The sequence below is a fragment of the Panthera uncia genome, chromosome A2 (assembly GCF_023721935.1).
Source record: "Panthera uncia isolate 11264 chromosome A2, Puncia_PCG_1.0, whole genome shotgun sequence".
Classification (NCBI taxonomy): domain Eukaryota; kingdom Metazoa; phylum Chordata; class Mammalia; order Carnivora; family Felidae; genus Panthera; species Panthera uncia.
The window spans coordinates 31,255,263-31,275,012 of NC_064816.1; the positions used below are offsets into that span (position 1 = coordinate 31,255,263).

General features: G+C 41.0%; 2 long non-coding RNA genes across 4 annotated transcripts; one reads left to right on the top strand and one right to left on the bottom strand.

The window, feature by feature from the left end:
* Positions 1-2,937: 2,937 nt before the first annotated feature.
* On the bottom strand, positions 2,938-6,156 carry LOC125930699 (uncharacterized). 3 transcript variants are annotated; one of them, XR_007460220.1, is made up of 3 exons: positions 4,611-6,156; positions 3,468-3,497; positions 2,938-3,221 (listed from the first exon to the last, which is right to left on the bottom strand). It is a non-coding gene; the product is annotated as an uncharacterized LOC125930699 (long non-coding RNA). The 3 variants fall into 3 exon arrangements; XR_007460219.1 differs by having other exon boundaries at positions 2,938-3,120; positions 3,468-6,156; XR_007460218.1 differs by having other exon boundaries at positions 3,468-6,156.
* A 146-nt stretch (positions 6,157-6,302) lies between these two features.
* Positions 6,303-9,840, top strand: LOC125930702 (uncharacterized). The gene is made up of 3 exons (XR_007460223.1): positions 6,303-6,658; positions 8,598-8,740; positions 8,957-9,840. It is a non-coding gene; the product is annotated as an uncharacterized LOC125930702 (long non-coding RNA).
* Positions 9,841-19,750: the final 9,910 nt, after the last annotated feature.

Below are 19,750 nucleotides of genomic sequence, written 5' to 3' on the forward strand. Positions count from 1 at the left end.
TCTCCATGTTTAGTTCTCTCACTTATAAAATGAGAGAGCTTAATGACTTATTTTATTTTGTCCATATGCATTTGAAAACCTTTATGCATGCTTATCATTAAAAAAAAAACACAGAGGTTATGTTAAGGTACAACAAAAGCCCTCCCCAACTCATTACTGACAATTCTCATTACTCAGATCTAACTACAATGAATAGTTCATATACATTAACATATATAAGACATATATTTTACCAAAAAAATGATTCTACTATACTGACTATTATGCAATTGCTTTTTTATTCCTAGTGCTATTTCATGAGCTCCATTTCAAGCAAGTCTAGGTAAATGTACTTCATCCTTCTTAAATAACACATAACATTACATTGTGTCATGGTTTATTTAACTTTTCATCCTTTTGGAAACTTAGGTTGTTTCCATTTTTGTTTTTTAGGGGATACAAACATGGCAGAAATGAACATTCCTGGACATACATTTGTGCACACTTAGGCTCACATGCCTGTTAATGATGGATATTTTACAATGCTTCCAAAAAATTCGTATTTTTCTTCTTTCCCAAACCATATTTTTTTGTCTAAAAACATGTTGTAGAGAGCGTTAGCAAGTGATTCTGAATGACCTCTCTCTCTCCCTCTCTCTTAAAGAAATAAAGATACAAATATGATGACATTTTACTGAAAATCTGACAGAAAGCCTAAAGACAACTTTTCAGAAGGTGTTGTTTAATATCATCAATAATGGGATACAGTTTAACCTGTCAAGCCCCTCAGAATTTTAAAGAACTATTTGGGTCTTGATGAATGAGAATAATAACAAAGTAATGGCATAGTGTGGGAGAAAGGGGAAATATTAATTACCTAAAGAAAACCAGGCAGAGCTCAGCTGAGAAGACAAATCTCTTTTCTGACTGACATACTGAGTGAAAAGAATAATTCAACTTCAAAGCCAGAACAAAAAATTCGCTACTCACAATAATTTAGGAGTCAAGATTGACAGTTTGCCACAACAGTTAATCTCCTGATTCACATTCAAGGCATTGACTCAATAGAATGCCATCACTTATAGTATTGCCTAAACCTAATGAAATTTGCTACTGGAGATTTTACAACTTCCTGTGTTTAAGAACAAAGGTCCCTGGAAAAAATGAGATGTCATTTTAGCTGTTCATGCCCCCCTTTCAACTCGAATACTGCATATTACATCAAGTCAACAAAATATAGTGATTAAAACCAGTCAAATTTACTACAAAGGAAACAGATAATATGATGGATGGCATGTTTACCTATGTCTGAAGGTGGAGTATCAAGTGGAAGAAGGGAAAGTCAGGTAAGAATGGCCTGACCACCCTCTTGTTTTCTTCCAACAAGGCATCCATCCAAAAACACCGATTTACCTTCCACATGCTTTATTTTTGGGGGGAGCATCCATCTTCTCAGAAAGAGACACATTTCCCATGTTAGAGGGAAGAACTTCAAATTAATAAGTTATTGATGTATTAAAATTTTTTGGAAAGGAATAAGAAAAGTGCGGTGAGAAAATTACCAAACCCAAATCTTTGTATTTTTTTTTTTATGGAACCTTATTGCAAGGTGGTGATGTAATTCTAAGAACCATTCCAGTGAGCCAATTCATCACCCCAGCTAGTGTTTTCCTTCTCTATAGCTGCATCACTGAGAAAGTTCTGAATGTGGTATATTCAAAGAGCCTAGGGATGATAATTTCACAAAAATTACAGTCTTTATGGCTCTGAAATTATTTATATTAAGGTACTCTGAAGAAAATCCTGAGTCTATCATAAGGCCATGTAACAAGTAACTGAGGGGTGCCTGGGTGGCTCAGTTGGTTGAGCATCTGACTCTTAATTTTGGCTCAGGTCATGGTTTCACGTCTCGTGAGATTAAGCCCTGCATTGGGCTCTGCACTGACAGTGTGGAGCCTGCTTGGAATGTTCCCTCTCCTTCTCTCTCCACCCCTCCCCCACCTCAAAATAAATAAATAAACTTTAAGAAACAAGTAACTGAAACTGAAGTCTTCGCAATTTCATAATATCCAATCCTTACTTTCTCAGTATTGTTATATTTGTAAAAGTATTCTGCAGGTTTTTAACATTTTAAGTATTTCAGAACAATTCCTGTGTAAAATATCCAGCACAGAGAGACAGCTATGCTTCCTATAAATCCCACAGAAATGCTTATCTTAGACACAAATGTTTCATTCAGAAATATGTCATTAAAGGAGCTTGGATTCTACACAGTGCCTGCTTTCAAGAGAACTCTCATCTGTTGGTTTCTGTTTGTTACCTGCCTGACTTCCATTCATTCCTCTTTTGCATCCTGATTTTCCCCGTACTGCTCTTTCCATAATCTCAGCAGGGTGATGTCCATCATCTCCATAGATCCAGAAGTGGACAGGTGACTCAAGTCTGACCAAGCACAGCATCACATCCCTGGGACCATAGTGATTCATTCAAGGATGAAGAAAGGAGTTCAGTCTGGGCTGGCTATAGCCAGTGAGTTTCACTGTCAGGAATCCATTTAAAAAAATTTTTTTTTAACGTTTTATTTATTTTTGAGACAGAGAGAGACAGAGCATGAACGGGGGAGGGGCAGAGAAAGAGGGAAACACAGAATCGGAAGCAGGCTCCAGGCTCTGAGCCGTCAGCCCAGAGCCTGACGCGGGGCTCGAACTCACAGACCGCGAGATCGTGACCTGAGCTGAAGTCGGCCGCTTAACCGACTGAGCCACCCAGGCGCCCCAGGAATCCATTTTAGAAGACAGACCTTCTGTTTCCATGGCCGTTGCTTTTATCTGATGCATACCTTCCCAGACAAGCCTTTCCTTCGGTTGCCTTCTCAATTTGCTAGGAGCTTTTGGAAAACGAAATCATCTTCAGATTAGGATATTTCACTCTTTTTTCTTTGCTTTGATCATTTCTACCCCCTTCAGGTTGCTTTTTTTTTTTTTTTTTTTTTTAATTTGACTCCAGCCAGCCCTCTCCATGTCTTCATTTCTAGAACTACAGTATCCAGGAACGATCCAGAGAACAGAAAAACGTTTTTGCTGCAGAAGGATCAGGATCTAGGCACCATGTGGCATTCAGTTGGAGAGTTTCTTATATGTTCTTTACAAAAACAACAAAACAAGAAATAAATAAGAAACTAGAATCAAAAAGGAGCCATCCCAGCACTTCTTTTCTTTCTTCTTGAGGCTTGGCTTTGCATTCTGCAAAACAAAGCAATTTACTGGCAGTGCAAAGCTCCTGTGTCAGTTACAACTCCTTCTCTTGCATGGGACTAAAACCTCAACTCGAACTGACTTAAATCAAAAAAGAAAGAGAGAGAAGCCTCTTTTTCAGAAATGCCCAGGATAGACACTGGCTTTGGGGCACAACTAGATTCCAGACCCAAATGATATGATTAAGACCCATTTTCATTTCCCTTGTGTTGGCGTTATGGTCACAATACTCACGGTGATGCTGAAAAATCAGGGTTCAAGTACCTGTAGATAGAGGAAGAGAAAGCATATGCAATGCATTCATTCCCTCACCTACCCCTCTCTCTCTCTCCACACAGTTGCTTCCTGGTTACAAACCCGTGTCAGACTGTGGCATCCCAGAGACGGAGGCTTCGGATCACAAGTCTAGGTGACTCCAACACATCTCTCCAAAGTTAACTAATTCAGTCACTATGCCTAATTGCAAAAACCCTGGTGGGACGCTCTCAGAGGGGCCATCTGTATCTACCCCGAGTTCAGTCAGAGGAGCCATGAAAGCCACCTCTTTGGGGCTATAAGGCAGAGCATCTCAGAAAGCTGAAGGGAAAAGAGAAAACCAAAAGACTCTTAGGCATAATACAGTCCCCACCACAATGTATACACACACACTTCGCAACCACTGAGGGTCTTCCTATTACTCCAACCTATTCTCCCATGTGGTTAGGGATGGAAATGAAGTTGAACAACTTTCTCCTCTCAGGCTATAAATAATCCACACTTCCAACCTCTCTCATGTGTTTCCAAAGTGCAAGCTTCCTCATAGCCTGCGGAAGCAGGGTCAGGACATCTCTCAGAATACTCTAAAACAGAGATGAGTCCAATAAAACCCCAGGCCAACTCCAGCCGATGTTCTAACTAGTACCAGACAGGCCAGACACGACGAGTTCAAATCTTGACTCCATCAATTATTAGCCAGGTTGTCCCTAGAAAGTCATTCAACTTCTCTGTGCCACATTTTCTTTGACTGTAAAATGTAACCGTTGTGGTCTTTGTGGTCCCTCCTCTATGATATTCTGCAATGATTTATACAGTGGGCCTGTTTGGTGGTATTCTCTTACATGTAAACTACTGTTAATACTCTAATCTTCTTCTAGACCAAGAAGAATTATTACATGTCAAAAAATAAAAGGAGCATCGGTATGGAAATACAAATCTGAATTCTCAAGCCAGCCCTGACCCCAGTCATTGTGCGGCCTTGAGAAGGCACTAGGGTCCCTGGATTCTCTCCTATAAAATGAGGGAATTAGAGTAATTGTCTCCGTGTTTCCTTCCAGCTTTATTCTAATAATACTCCTTAAGTGTAACAACTATTTTAAGACTGGACGTGAGGTAACTCACATGTTACCGTCATGGAAACATTAAGATGTCTTTGTTAAAAAAGGAAGTACCAGGATGCTGTCAAATATGGAATTCTCTTGTATACGCGAGGCTGGAGAAAAAAAAAAAAATTAAGACCGTGACTTCTTAGTAACACTTCTGATAAGCTCTCTGGGGTACCATCCTGAGAGAATATAGCTCTTCATTAAGATGTCCTAGCCCAGCACGACAGAAGACAATATGCAGAACATTTTCCCTTGTAATATGTTGCTGTCTTTTTGTGGGTCGGTTGTTTTTTCCTCTATTGATTCCATTTACTGGATAACTACTAATTGTTTCCTTGGCCTAGTAGTAAGCCCCATTTGTGATTTATAAGATGGATTCCAAAGCAATCTTTATCTTGTTGGAGGCAGAGAAATTGGCTTGCTGTTACCTTATAGTCTTCTGGGTTCTGGAGGAGACTTACCCTGAGCAGTATTATGTCTGAGTAAGGAGCCGAGCGGTCCCCGGGCTGTCACAGCCATATATCCTTGGTATACCAGGAAATACGCTTTTGTTCAAAAATCATTTTCAAGTCACTGCCCGGGCCTCTCCACAGAAGCAAATGCCATTCCATCATTAGTTTCTCTTCTGACCTGTGCTCAGGCACAAACACATTCTCCTACAGCATCAAATACTCTTCAGCAAAGACTTCATCCTCAAACCATCCCATCAAAGTAATGAACAGAGGACACTTAACAGCAGGACTAATCTTGAGTATGTGCCCTATTTTGTGAGCCCAATCGCATCTTCTTTATAAAAGGCAAGAAACCAATTAGAAGCGCAACATTCATAGATGAGTATGAAAGAGTGCGGTATCTGACACTCTAGAGAAATAAGGAGGATAGAAAAACCATTTGTTGAGTGCAGACTACCGGCTGAATTTTAAATGCAGTGTCAAATTAAATCCGAGTAAGAACTTAGTGGGGGAGGTCGTGCAGACGTTCCTCTTTCCTTTTTACCCTTTTACAGGGTTATGAAGCAACTTGTCCAAGGCTGCTGAGATACTAAGTAGTTGAGCTGTGATCTGGACCCAGGGCTGTCTTGCTTTCAAGACTGTGCCCCCAACTTCACCCCAAGATGCCCAAATACCATGTGATATAACTGGGAGAGCATGGGCCTCGTACCTCATTCAGATCCACACTGATGCATATTACACAGTTCCCTATACAATGACCGGTGCCTCCTTCTAAAGCACTTTCATAATGCCCCCAAAAGTGAAATTGTTCTCAATATCTTGCTTACTTGAAAAGGCAGATTACACTCGTCATTCAAAACAAAATAGCTCCCCCTACAGTTTTTGTTCCATACACATTCTCAGCTTTGGCAAAGGAGGAGGGAATCCGCAGGTCGGCAAGGCTGAGCTGAGCATTTCCTCCTTATTGATGGGAGTAATTATCAGTACATCTGCTTAGAGAGGATCAGCGGGTGCTACTCGGAATGAGAAGATGTCCCTTTTGCATTTTTCTCCATTTCAGCAGAATCAATCTATAATCTGTTAAGAGCCCTGCACTGATTCTGACTGGCTCCAGGCTGGAGTGAAAGTGAACTTTCTGGAGGCCGAATTCCCTTCTGATTTGCAGCCCAGGGCTGGCAAAGGCATTCTGTCAGCCTTCCAAGCCCTGAGATTCCTCTGTGACATCACAAGTGTCGGCTTTGCCCGACGCCCAGTGCCTCCCCGGAACTGTTTGGACCAGCGCACAGCTGTGCGTCAGCATCACCCCTGGACGCGGCCCCCACGTGCGTTCCCATGAGGCTGCAAGCGGGAACACCACTGATGATGCAAGCCCGGTGGGAACTTCTCTGCAGTGTCGTGGGTGCTCAGGGGGCCTGGGAACGTCATGAATGCGGAGTGGCCTAATGTCATTTGATCTCATCATTATGCCTTCCAACAACAAGCTGTCTCTACCCCTCTCCCATTTGATTCCTTCCCTTAGAGCATTTCCTAAGAATATGGGTGGGAATGATGGGGAGGAGACCCTTCCTATGTCCATGCAGAATCTACCTAAGTGGATAAATGAGTACCATGCGTAAGTACCATGCATAAGTACGATGCATAACAGTCAGACCTCCAGCCCTCCCCCCATTGATACCAGACAATTAAATGAGAAATGCAGCTAAAAGGTAAAAATTTTAAAACATAGACATAGTGATAGCTACTACCTAATGAGTTCTTCACATAGACTAACCACTGTGTTAACAACTTTACGTGTAACGTTTCGTTTAGTTCTCAAAACAGGCTTATGAGGCCTGTTCTGCTAATACACCCATTTTGCAGAGGAGTAAACGAAGATTCAGAGAAGCTAAATAATTTTGCCAAGCTCACGCAGGTGTCAAAAAGCGGAGCATAGAGTTGAACTTATATCTCACTCCAAAGTCCATGCTCTTAGCGCTCTGCAGTACTGCTTCTCCGAAACAGAAATGCCAGCTTTTATGCAGCTACTTACAATAGAAAGTACAAACGGATCCTAGAAATGACCCTTAAAATACTCGGATACTTAAGAAAACTGAAATTCTGAAATGAGCACGCTTGCCTCATAAGGTTGTTCTTTGCATCCAAAAATGGCCTTTCACTCCACTGACTGGACGTGACAGTTAATGTGTATAGAATGGTTTGTGACTTTTCAAGCATTTCCATGTACACCACTGGATTGGATATTGCCAGGAATCTGTGAGAAACAGAGGGCAGGCATTATTATTCCCACTATCTAGATAAAGTGGCAGGCTTAAGGCCATTCGGTGACATGGCCAAGGTCCCAGAGTTTAAAAACAATGCGTCCCAACTCAGTTCACAGCTTTTTCTAGTCCCCAGAGATGCCTGACTTGGGAACAGAGAGTAACTTCAATCTTTCCGCCTGGTGCTGAGGACAAACCCAATCCTTCAGACCCACTTCCTTCCATCTCAGTTAAAGATGTAACTGGCCTTTCATCCAGACACCTCCATCCAGGGCCAAGATTAAGTCACTTATTTGTGCTAATTCTCCCTGCCTACCCACATTTGAGGAGTGGCTTGTTCAGAAAATTCCCCCAAGTTTTCAGACCAGCTGAAAGTGATGCGCAACAGGAAAGATCACAAGGCAGGAGGGATGGATGGGAGTGTGGCAGACTAAACATCTGGGGATGACACAGCCCAAATTGGTGAATTTATTTTAAACAAGTTGCTTAGTCTGAGCCGTGATCACCTTCCCCATGTCAACGTTATCAATGGAATGACCTCCTAAAATTTCCTGCGGCCACTCAGGTCCATTTTTCACAGTGAAACGGTGTCATCTTACAAAAATGCAAGTCCCTCTCAGCTTGAAGCCTTCCAAATGCTTCCTAAAGCTTTCAGGCTTAAGACACCAAATCCTTATAATATGTAACCCCAGCTGATTTGTCCAAATTCTTAGGTCATTCCCCCACCAGGTGCCTTTCCCCTCTGAGTCTTATTCTTAATCTCTTTGCCTAATACATGAAAAGCCTCTTTATAATCTCCCTCACAATAACCCCCAACATAGGTTTGGGCATCTCCAGAAATAGCCTGGCAAGACACCCATTCCCTTGATAAGCATACCAAATTATCATTCACTAGTTGAATCCCAGTCAGCTCCTGAAGTCCCACAAATCTGGGTCCAAATCCCCTTCCATTACACTAGCTGTGTGAGCTCTGTCTCAGTACCTCAGTTTCCTCATCTGAGAGGTGACCTCAGAAAGTCACTGTAGCAAGTAAATGAGAACACACGTAGAATGATTCAAAAAGTGCCTTACACGTGTTTAGTAAGTATTAGTCATATCATCATCATCGTTATCACCATCACCATCATCATCCTCATCATCACTTTCCCCACGTTCCTTCCATTCACTTGGCTACACACCCCAAGTGTCTTTATCCAATGCCTAGTAGTATAAGCTATTTTTTAAATGAAAACATTTATCAAATCCCCACAGGACTCTCTAGAGCCCAGATACTTTTTTTTTTTTTTTTGACAGAAAAGTGCCTGGATTATGGTGAATGTTTCCCTAGCCCTGCCGCCAAGTTTCTGAGGAGTTTACTGACCAGGACCACAAGCCATGCCCAACCTCCTTCCACAAAGCCATGCCCACACCTCACACCCATGCACACAGACCAAAGAGTAAGTTAATTTCCTGGTTCAGTTGCTTTTAGAAAGGGATTTCTAACTCAACTTGAGTTTCTACTACGTCAACCCTATAGGTGTAGAGGGAATTGAAGAGACGGTAAGTGACAAGTAAGGACCAGAGGCAACTACATCAGGACTTTCTTTTTAACAGAAGGATGGAGAAATAAAATAACAAAAAAACCTGATGCGGCGCTCTCATTTGTGTTTCAGGTTCACGGCAAAAAAATCAATATGGTCTCTGTCTTTTCTTTCAAGATCTCAAATGCTTCCTACTTCAAAGCATATCATCTGTTTAGTTACTGCCTTTCACAAAGACACAAAGTGAGACTTTAATTTGTGCAGCATGAACTGAATTTCCAAAAGGTATACATGGGGAGTGTACATGAGAAGAATCTGTGGATGCAATGCAGCAAAGCACACTGCCCTGCCTTGGTGATGGGAGTAACTGTGCTCAGCGCATGTGGGTAGATTCCACTATTTCATCACACTCACGTCGACAGCACAAATGCCATGCCAGATGAATCATTAAGGAGCATCATATTTTCTTTGTACCTACAGCCTCTTCTAACCATAATGAAGTGGTTAAAACAAGCAACTGATAAAAACCGTGGGCCAGTCTATTATTTTTACCCAAATATACCATAGCAACCACAGGGATGAAACAGACAAGACAGAAAAAAAAATCAACCTTTAGAGCATAAATTTAGGTAATTCAAAATGAAATCACCATTCAAGGAACCCAGTTCATCTCACCTTATCACTGCAAGAGGGCAGCCAACTCAGGGCAAGAAAAAGATATTAATTCCTCAGTTCCTACTCACTTTACCGTCGCCTCTCCGCCCCTGGTATGACTTCAGGTTCCCCATCAGGTTCTACCCCAAGCAGAGCTCATGAGAAAGCTTATAGTAACACCTTTTATCTCCCTCTTCATGGCCCTTCATTGCAACCATTTCTACCTTTCTGTCCTCAAGACACTCAGAACAATGCTGGGTAAATCCATGGGACTCCTTTGATTACAAGTGACAGAAACTAAACTTAAATTCATTAAGCTACACGGGAGTGTTTGGCTCTAGTAATGGGGAAGTCCAGGGTTAAGCTGGCCTCAAGGAGCCCAGTAACTTAGACAATGTGATTATATTTTACCATCCCTCTCCACCTCCCAGCTCAGATTCTCCTTGATGTCCTCTTTTTCTACTGATTGGCTGCTGGCTAGCAGCCAGCCTCAGCGATGGAATGGTAAAGAAGCATGAGTGCAGAAAACTCCAGCTTTCCATCACCCCTGCTTAGCCACACCAGAGCATCTCTCTTCCCTCATGGCTCTATATAAAATTGCAGGAAAGGACTCTGATTGGCCTGAACTGGGTCATGCACGCATTCCCGTAGCCTTGGAAACAGGTAGCTATGACTGGCCTGGCCTACTTGTGTGCCCACGCCAGCAGCCACAGGGCTAGGTCTTGTGATTAGCAGCTCCTCACAACCAGAACAGTTCCTACGAAAAGAGGTGTGTTTGGTGTTCCCAGAAGGTGGGTGGGAAGACAAAAATAGCATCTATTCACTGGCTTATCTCATTAAGCCTTTATTTCCAGGATACTCACACACTCTGACCCTCCTGTGCCTTAACTGATGACCTTTGTTTCCCACTAAATATTCCCCGCTATAACTCTTATAAAGACTGGCCTTTTGGAGACCATCTTAAAGCTCTACTTCATCTCATTTTCATACTTAAAGAAATTCAGCCTAGCAACCACAAGTAAATAAAAATCAATTTAAATGTTTACTACATTTTAATATGGAAAAATGCCAGCTTAAGTATTATTCTTGTAACTCCCGGAAAAATATTCTCTGAGCATTCCCTCCTTCTCCAATTCTGAGATGAATGAAGGTGGCTCTAAAGGTCAGTGAACCTGCGCTGCTCTAACACCAACAATTCCTCTCCAAACCTGTCCCGCTTTTCATTTCCCCCTTAATATCTCTATCATTTTCCTCCTACCATTTGCTTTTTGACCTTTCTAGAGTAATTAGCATCTCCAGACCTCACCATTTGCAGTGATGTATATAATAAAGACCAAGATGATGATGATCAAGACAGAAATCTATTTGGTGGAGCAGGAGGAGCCCCGGAGGCAAGCTGGCAAAGTCAGGTTTTTCTTCAGCAGGTGAGGGAAGCAGATCTGTGAAGGTTCACATGTTGGTGCATTTTTCCCTGAGATACACTATTCACTTAAAGTCTAGCCACTCATTTCACAAACTCACTCAGAACCAGAGTCACACAAAGCATGTAGCATAGACTGTATTCTCATGAGATGTTACATGATGAAAGGCTTTGTAATTACATAAATGTGGGAAATGTTTATATTTGATGCCTCCATTTGAGACTTATGATGCATCTTAAAGGCTCTGAGAAGTCCTGTGGTAAAGGAATACGTTTAACTTATTTTGCTTAGTATTTCCAAAACTAATTAACGGATAAAAGTATTCAGGGTAACACATATTAACAGTCTTTTGAATATACTTTGAGCACTGCAATGCTAAGAGATTTGTAGATAATAATACCTTCTCGGGAGAGTTTTTATGTTTTTGAAGGCTCATCCCCCACACAAAGCTCTAATGGTGAAGATGCTGGGTGCACGGCTGGCCAGCATTCTGTTCTTGGAAGCAGGACCCTCTGATAATTAGTCTTCTACTGCCTGCATTTGGCTTGGAATCGCTCTCCATGTGAAACTGCTGACCTACTGGGCAACACGGGTAACAGAAGAACCGTGAGCCCACTGCAGACCTCCCTCCCATGAAACCAGTTTAGTGCTCTCACGGCTCCTACCGCACCTGGGGCTTGTTACCAGTTTCCTACAAAAAGGACCCAGTTCTGTTTATCAGTGTTTCAGGAAACTTCTCCAAGCTCCTCCCTTTTTTGGTCCTGTTAAATATGTGTGTCCTCCACCTTGCCACTTCTGGTTGAGAACCTTTGGCTTTGGGCTGGGCTTCTACCTCTCTGCCTAGCCCCTTAGATTTAATGTTCTGGCCCAGATGACTAGCTCCAGCTCCAGGTCTACTCTCATACCTTAAAATGACAGGTCAACTTCACCCTCTTAAACTCAGGTTCCAGAACCCCAGCTGAGGGATGAACGTACACTTACTACTGGTCTTCAAGGGAAACAGAGAAGTTCTTCTTTAAAACATCCTATACATTTTACCTCTTTCTTTTGTCAAACTTAGTGCACACACTCGTGCTCTCCCTCTCTCCCTCTCTCTCTCCCCCCATATATAAAAATATATATATATATATATCTTAAATCTCTCTCCCCCCATATATATAAATATATATATAACTTAAATCTCTCTCTCCATATATATATATAACTTAAATCTCTCTCTCTATATATATATATATAACAAATAACTCTCTCCCTCTCTCTCCCCCCTCTCTCTCTATGTATGTATGTATGTGTGTATATATATATATATATATATATACATATATATATACATATACATATATATGTATATAACTTAAATCTCTACACCACCTCTGAGATTTCAAGCTTCTTGAGAAGAAAAATCTCCATTTTTTCATATATTTCACAATGCCTGCATAAAGCCAATTGCACACAATAAGTATTTGATGAATGTTTATTGACTCCACAAATAGGAAAATGAATGATCTTTTATTCACCATATGGAATTTTGCTTTTGAGGACCAAGAGAAAAGGTAACAGATTTATAAATGCAATGTATAAAAGTAAGATAACATTACATCTTGTTAATTTAGGATTCCCTAATTCAAAAGCTGTGTTAATTCCCACAGAGTGGTGATTTTGCTTGCCTCCATACAAGCCCAGGTCCATCTGGCAATGTCTGGAAATATATCTCATTGTCACAACTGGGGTGGAGGGAACAGAACTATCAGCATCTAGTGAGTAGAAGCCCGGAGTGCTCTAAATGTCTTACAATGCACAGGACAGCCCCCACAACAACAAAGAATCGTGTGACCCAAAATATCAAGTACCGGTACTAACAAATCCTGCCACAGAGATCAGGCAAAAGCCCTCCTTTTCATTGCCCAACAGCAAAAAGCTTTCTAAAGAAATTAATAGCCTAAAAAGATTCCAAAAAGAATTTAAGCTTTTCCAAGTGCATAAAGTCACCTGATTTGCTTTCATCAAAGAGTGGTCCTCATTATTGTTATTATTCCACTCTGTAATCACCCAGAATGCTTTGCTCATGCTCTGTGTTTGACCAATTGCTGAATTGAATTGCTTAAATGCTTTCTCTTCTTAGTGATGCTTTTGTCTATATTACAGGGTAGGAACCAAATTTAATTCGCTAGTCATAGGACAAATATTTACCACAAACAATAGCATTCCAACGGTTTGAATATCTAACTGCCAGAATGGCTTCTATAAAAGAAATTGTAAGCACAAATGCTCAGTTAGCATTTAAAGACCCAACTGCTCATAAGCCAGACAGTACATGCACAAATTACTGCTTTCTTCACTTGACAACTGCTGTTTTTATCTTGACACATCCACTTAAAAATTATTTCTGACAAGAATCTTAACAGCTTTAAATCAGTCTAATTAAAAGTAATACAGTTTTGCTAGAAAAGTGTTTGAAATTATACAGTATTGCACAGTTGACTTCTCAAATCAAGTTACTGAGTGCATTAGTAAATGCCAAAAACACCTCCACTGATATATGGCCTCCTATCAAAGGAAAACATTTCTACTATTCTTATGGAAGTTCCTAGCTGCGAAGTTGTAGGTGGTGAAAAATGCTTAGAGCTTTTCTGTGGTGTATCAGCACCATGTCCTCAAACGTTATATAGATGTGGTAGGCAGCCTGTGACAGTGATCACTGGGATTTCCGGTGATCCTCACCTCCTGGTATCCACATCCAGTGTAACCCTTTTCATGGGAGTATGTATGAAACCTGGTGACTCACCCCTAACAAAAAAAAATATATATATATGGCACAGGTAATGGGATGTCACTTCCATGATGACGTTACGAGAGAGTCTAGCTTCCATCTTGTTAGCTTTCTCCCTTGCTGGCATTTTCTCCGACCCTCTTGCGTCTTTGCTACCGTGCTGTCAGTTGCCCAACAGAGAAGCTTACCCGGGAAGGAACTGACGGTGGTCCACAGCACATAAGGAGCCAAAACTCTGTCCAACAACGCACAAGTAACTGAATCCTCCCAGAAAATACATGAATGAGCTTGGAAGTGAATCCTTCCCATATAAGCCTGGAGATGACCACAGCACCATGACAGACTCAAAGCCTTGCTAGGCTGCCCCTAAATTCCTGTCCCACAGAAGCTATGAAGTAACATGCGGTCATTTTCAGCTGCTAAGTTTGAGGCCATCTGTTGTGGAGCAGTAGGTAAGTAATACACAATATAACGTCTACATATTTCTATTCTTTAAAAAATTTTTCATACATGAGACTGGGTGATTCATTTGATTAAGCACCCAACTTTGGCTCAGGTCGTCATCTTTCAGTTTGTGAGTTCAAGCCCCACATTGGGCTCTGTGCTGACAGCTCAGAGCTCAGAGCCTGAAGCCTGCTTCAGATTCCCCCTCCCTCTCTCTGTCCGCCCCCCCCCTTTCTCTTTCTCTCTCTCTTTCTCTCTCTCTCACACACACACATTCTCTCTCTCTCTCTCTCCCTCAAAAATAAATGTTAAAAAACATTTTTTTAATAAAATAAAATTTCTTCATTGACAAAAGCCCCACATCTCCTATTCCCTGATGGGTATTTTTTACAGTTCCATCATAAACATCTCTTCATGCTCTTAAACTAAACTTTGCATGTCCTCAACCCCACACCAGTATTTTGTCCTGATGTCTATATTTCTTAAAAGCATGCTCCTTTACACTCTTTACCAAATGAAGAGAACGAGAAATGCAATCTTGGTGAGCTGGGTTGAAAGCACAGGTGTCGTCATTAACTTCTCCGTTTTCTTATTGACAATTCTACACACAGCCGTGATGCCCTCAGACTGTGCCTCCTTTCTTCACATCCCTCCTTCCTTGTTTCCTTATGTCCGAACTAATGTAATTGTCCAAAATAGACTTCTTCTCCAATTCACTTTGTACCTACAAAACTGGATTATACCTCTTAAAACACCACTTTTCTCATTTTACATGACACTTTTGCCAAAAAGTATCGAGAAGACACATTCATGTTTGGAAAATTACCTTTGACCAAGATATTCATTCTCAAAGTACACGTGGCATGCCAGTTTCTGTCCCTTTTGTGACCAGGGCCTTATGAAAACTGGACTGTTAAGGTTGTTCTGTCCAAGTGTTAGGGCCAAATAAAACAATACAGCCATTTTGATATAACATATCCATCAAGGCTGTTGATCAAGGCTGTTGTTAGAGGTTAGGGTCCCAGGAAGAGGACTGCAAGGTGGAGATAATTACCAGGAGAGAAGATTATTAAGGAGTCCTTTAAGAATGATGGCAGTGGGGGGAGAAAAAGGGGAAGTAGGACCGGGCAGAGGAGATGCTGGGTGACAAAGTAATCACTACAAAAGCCTCAGCCTTATTCAGATTAGCATCTTTATTCAGAGAAGCCTAAAACTGGGAACAATTCAAAACTGTTCATCAACAAAATTAATTGTGGCATATTCAGACAAGGAACACTATGCAGTTAAAAAAAAAAAAGCAAACTACTGTTAATTCGACAACATAGATGACTTTCACAGGTGTGATATTAATCAAAAGAAATCAGACACCAAAGGGTAATTAATGTATGATTCCAATTATATGAAGTTCAATAAGTAACAAAATTAACCTATGGGAAGAGAGATCAGAACAGTGGTTTCTCTTAAAGGAGAGAATGAGAAGAGACAAGTGCGAATCTTGGAGGGGTAGGGGCACTGAAAACATCCTGTCCCAGTCTCGATAGCTGTTGTATAGGTATATATAAAGATATCTAGATCTAAATCTAGATATACATGCACATATATATGTAAGAATTTCTCAAAGTATACACTGAGTATTTGTATACTGTGATGTATTCATGGTTTTTTTTAACGTTTTATTTATTTTTGAGACAGAGAGAGACAGAGCATGAACAGGGGAGGGTCACAGAGAGGGAGACACAGAATCTGAAACAGGCTCCAGGCTCTGAGCTGTCAGCACAGAGCCCGACACGGGCCTCGAACTCACAGACCGCGAGATCATGACCTGAGCCGAAGTCGGCTGCTTAACCGACTGAGCCACCCAGGCGCCCCGATGTATTCATGTTTTAAATGAGAAAAATAAGTACCAGCCAAACAAAACAACAATTTTCTCAAGAGAATATGTCCATCCTCCTTGGTCACCCAGCTACAGGTGCAGACAATTTTTCAAATAAATTTTCACAGCTGTATGGCTATATGTATACCTCTACCCATAAAGTATAGGATACATGCACCAATACAAAAGGAAGACACCTGTATAATGACAATGGTCATCTCCGGCCACTTCAATTGCATGCAGTTTTCATTTTCTTTTTTTTAACCTCTTCTATTTAAAAAAAAAAAAAAAATGAGCATTGGTTGTTTCTTATGTAACGGAATGAGTGATTATTCTTTTTAAAATGCATAATTCACTGAAGCATGAGCTAAAACAGAAAAGCGATGCTGCAAGTGAGGTTATAAGCACCGTAGTCACTTGGAGCATGTGTTCAACAGCAAGGTGAAAGAGTATCTTTTTCAGGACATGAGAGTGGAGATCAGTATAGAATGCCAATGAGGAAAAGGTGCCACATTAAAAACGAGCTGAAAATGACTCAAGCGGCAATGACCATGCATTCGGTGGGAATACCCAGTTTGAAGGACCACCGCAAAACTGCTGACAAACAGTTAGAGATTTCTGGCAAGCAGCAGGCAGAGACAGAGGAGCTGTCCCCACATGGGGGCTCTGATCTCCCAGAAGGCCAAGAGCCAGCCCGATCCTCTGACAGTGACAAGCTCTTTCTGTGCCTGTGGCCTCGAATGCTGCACAGAAGACAGGCCAGAGAGATGCAAAACAAGAAAGCCTTTCAGCCGTGTTCAGACACCAGAGTGACTGGGACGTCAGCCCTGAAGTCTGGGGAATACCCCAAGTAAGCCACAGTGACAGGTAAATAAAGAAGGGTGTGAATTTGTCAGATTCCAAAGGCTTCCAGCCACTCTGACTCATTGCCCACTGAAATCATTTTGCAACGATCCGACTGTTCCCAGATCTCCGTACCATGGAGCATCACATTGCCTGCCAGCACAGCTCAGGATCAGGAATCCTTAGGAGCGGCCAAAGGAACACAAACATTTCAGTACAGAGTTTTTATAATAGGAGGGAAAGGATTCCTTCTCTCACAAAGAACATGGAGAGCTCACAAAAAGAAAAAAGCTTAATTTCTTTACCACCCAGTAGAACTATACTAATAATAATAAAAAAAAAAAAAACAGTAATTTATGGATTCTTATTTGGAGAAGTGTCAGGGAGATAGGGTGGTGACGGTAAATGAAGCCATTTGCCCCTGTGGAAACAACAATAGCCTTGTGATTCAAAGGACTCGAGCTGGCTGCATGGCCTTGGGCAATTTATTTCTCCAAGCACCAGCTTCCTCTAGCATAAAGTAGGGAGAATGATAGCACCCATCTCACAGCACACGTTGTGAAGAATGATGGGAATAACCTAAGTTATGTATGCTTAGTACCATGCCCAGCACTGAGCAAGCACTTATTAACAATATACGTTAGATGACATATACGATTGTCACAGTTACTGGCCGTTCTCACTCCCGCCTCTTTTGAGCTTCATTCCTGGTATAAAGTTTTCTTTTGTGTCTCTTATTGTGTGTTCTTTCTAAAGTAGACTCTAGCCTTATGAAAAGAACACATGACAAGAGCTGGCCTAAGCCAACTGGCACAAAAGACAGTAAATACAAGTGGTGTAGCCCACTGCCAACCCAGAGGGGTAGAAGCCTACTTAAGCCAATTATGCAAAGTCAGCTTACCTGGTTTTTTTCCCCATTGGCGAGTCATTAAAATCCTGACTCAGAAAGTCTGGAATGATCCATGTGTCTAAGTAACTACGTATTCGAGAATACAAAGAAGTGCTCCTTAATGGCAAAATCGGAGAGGCTCCATATTTATAAGGAAGTCTACATTCTAGAAAGTTGATGGTAAAAGACAGTATCTGGCCACTCCTCACTAAGGAACTGGCGATAATCTTTTTTTTTTTTAATGTTTATTTATTTTTGAGAGAAAGAGAGAGAGAAAGACATAGCATGAGCAGGGGAGGGGCAGAGAGCTAGCGAGAGACACAGAATCAGAAGCAGGCTCCAGACTCCAAGCTGTCAGCACAGAGCCTGATGTGGGGCTTGAACCTACGAATTGTGAGATCATGACCTGAGCCAAAGTTGGACACCCAAGTGACTGAGCCACCCAGGCGCCCCAGGAACTGGTGATAATCTTTAAAAATGAAATTGAGCAAACAATTCTCATTATCTGTCTGACAACAGAGAAACTTTTTACTTTCTGTATAGGTATTTGCTAGAAGTATAGTACTACAGTTAAAAGGGCAGACTTGGAACATCATGCCATGTGGGATCCCAAACCCAGTGACAGTATTTGTTAGATGTGTGGCTTGGGTATGTTATTAACATCTTTGTGCCTCAGTTTTGTTAACGGTAAGTGAAATTAATAATAGTACCTGTCTCAGAAGATGAATAAAAGCATTAAATAAACTTATTTCAGAAAAGGTAAAGTGATTAGTGCCTGGCACACAGGAGGTAAATCTTTAGCTATTTTTATTCATTAAATTGTTAATTTTTTTATTAATTTGTTATAACCCATTAAAAATGAATGATTTCTCTTATTACTTTTTTATTTATATTCAGTTTAGAAATTTCAGAAAATAAATTAAAAGGGAAAAAAAATCATCTGCTATTCAGCCTCTCCGAAATAACCACTGTTAACATTTTGAAAAAGTTTTCTTCCAATTGGCTTTTTAAACAATTTCAGAACTGAGGCCAAAGTGTACATGCTATTTTGTAACCTGATTTGTGTCCACTTAACTGCCAATTATTGGGGGAAAGTGTCATATTTTTCACTTAACCATACTTCACAGAAACATTTCTTCTCATTAAATATTCTTCTACAACATTATTGTGCCTAATGCAAGATATTACATTGCCTCAGAGTATTTAGTTAACCATTTTGCTATTACTGGGTATTTAGAAGGTTTCTAAATCTTTACTATTTTTTTTAAAATGGTCAAACACCCTTAGAGATAAATGATTGTGTCGGTCCATGAACTTGTCCTAAAGGTAAATACTAGGAATGGAATTTCCAATATCCAAGAGGAATAAACGTTATTAAAGCTTTTGCTATATTCAATAGCTCTCTATCGTAATGCATTATTTCTTCCAAAGTGCTCTTTAAAATTCCTGGCTAGAAATATGTGCTGCTATAGTTCTTTGTCTCTCTAAGCAACAGGATCTTTTTTCAGTTCCATTGTAAGATCCACATTCTCTTCTGTGGGGCAATAAAAGGGCTCTTTTTTTAAGGCCATCTTGGTTTACGTTTTTAACAGGAAGGGGCTTTTAAAACTCTAATAAAAAAGAATCCTTTCCTGTTGCCTTTAAGCCGGAATTAAATTATGCAAAAATACCATAGCCACGATATTTATTGTGCAACCTCTGGCAAGCACAACCCTAGATGTTCTCTCTTTGCCACGTGAAGCTCAGGATTGTGTACTGTTCGCTGTTTACCGGGTCAATGCTTGGCTAGTCAGCTCCTCTTGACTATCTTTCCACCTTCCTTTTTCACTTTCTGAGCTAGGATGTTCCTATTTTGGAGGCCAAAAAGAAAAACCACTTTTAACGTGAAATGCCCACATGTCAACACATTTACAAACCTGTGCACATGCCCGTTTTCCTCTAGTGGTTTCTCTTTGGAATTGGAGTCAATCTCAACCCCTTCCACTGACGTGCACACTCCGCAGAAGATCTAGCCTGTGGCTCATCCTCCAAA